Source organism: Octopus bimaculoides, chromosome 2 (assembly GCF_001194135.2).
Source record: "Octopus bimaculoides isolate UCB-OBI-ISO-001 chromosome 2, ASM119413v2, whole genome shotgun sequence".
Taxonomy (NCBI): domain Eukaryota; kingdom Metazoa; phylum Mollusca; class Cephalopoda; order Octopoda; family Octopodidae; genus Octopus; species Octopus bimaculoides.
The window spans coordinates 88,709,788-88,711,357 of NC_068982.1; positions in this window are offsets into that span (position 1 = coordinate 88,709,788).

Sequence of the window (1,570 nt, forward strand, 5' to 3'; positions counted from 1 at the left end):
ATATGCGTGTATATATACAGGGGCTGGACAAAATAATGGAAACACCCAGCATCATAGCATCATTATTTTAAAACAGTCAAAAGTCTGTTTATGTTTATGTTTTTTTTTATTATTATTAGTGTTGCTTAATATGTTTTGTTAAATTGCTGTTTGTTTTCAGATATCACCAGAAAATGGTAATTAAAATTCATTAAAATGACAGATCTATCGGACTTTCAAAAAGGTTAAATTGTTGGTGCTCGTATGGCAGGCACTAGTTAACGAAATGTTTGGTGTATCATGAAGTACTGTCTCGAAAGTAAACACAGCCTTAGAGAAAGAGGGAAAAAATCCTCCTCGTCGAAAAAAAACTCTGGAAGAAAACAAAAACTTTCTAATAGGGAACGTCGGACTCTTAAGTGAATTGTTAGAAAGAATCATATACGTACAGCTCCAAAAATTATTGCAGAACTTAATGACCACCTCGAGAACCCATTTTTCACAAAACACTTTTTGCCGGGAGCTGCACAAAGCCGGATTTTACGAGAGGGCTGTAATCAGAAAACCACTACTTCCAAAAACAAACGTTGCAAGGCGTTTAGAGTGGAATAAAAACCTACAGAGTTGGTCCCTAGAGCAGTGGAAGAATGCTGTTCTCGGACGAGTCATCCTTTAACATATTTCTGACCACCGACTAAGTGTACGTATGGAGACAGCCAAAGAAAAATTTGACCAAGACTACCTTCTTCCAACTGTTAAACATGGAGGAGGATCTCGAATGATCTGTGGGTCTATGTCTTGGAAATCCCCTGGCCCAATGGTTTCCCTTCATGGCAGAAGTAATAGTCAATACTATTTAAGCATTTTATCTGATCAAATTCATCCTATGGTTACGAAACTGTTTTCGTATGGAAACGCAATCTTTTAGGAGGGTAATGCACCAATTCACACAGCTTACGTTGTTACTGAATGGCACGAGGAGCATTCTCGTGAAGTTAAACATCTTATCTGGCCACCACAGTCCCCAGATCTCAATATTATTGAACATTTATGGTGCATTTTAGAAAAACAAGTAAGGAATCAATATCCTTCACCACCATCACTACAAAAGCTGGAGACTGCTTTAGCTGAAGAATGGACAAAATACCTTTGGAAACAATTCAAACTTTGTACAAGTCCATACCGCGTAGAATTCAAGCTTTAATTACTGCCAAAGGTAGTCCTACGCTATATCAAAAATGGAAGACGGAAATGAGGTCATGAATGGCGGAAGATACAGTCTGTTGGTAGTTAGGTGTGGGGTTGTAGGGCAGGATGAAATAGAAGGAGGTCTCTTGAATTTGGCGGAGCGCTTCACTCTTATAATGGTCTGCGCGCCATACCATTACAGCTCCACCCTTCTCGGCCGGTTTGATGATAATATCTTAGCGGTATCGAGACATCGAAAGGCCGAGATTTCGGCGGGAAAGATGTCGGGGACGCCCATGTAAGATGTACCGGTGCACAACGCCTTGACAAATGCTTGCAAAATGATGAACTGCTTGTAACTAAAAATGGAAACGGCGGGAGAAAAATGTGTAGGGATTTACGG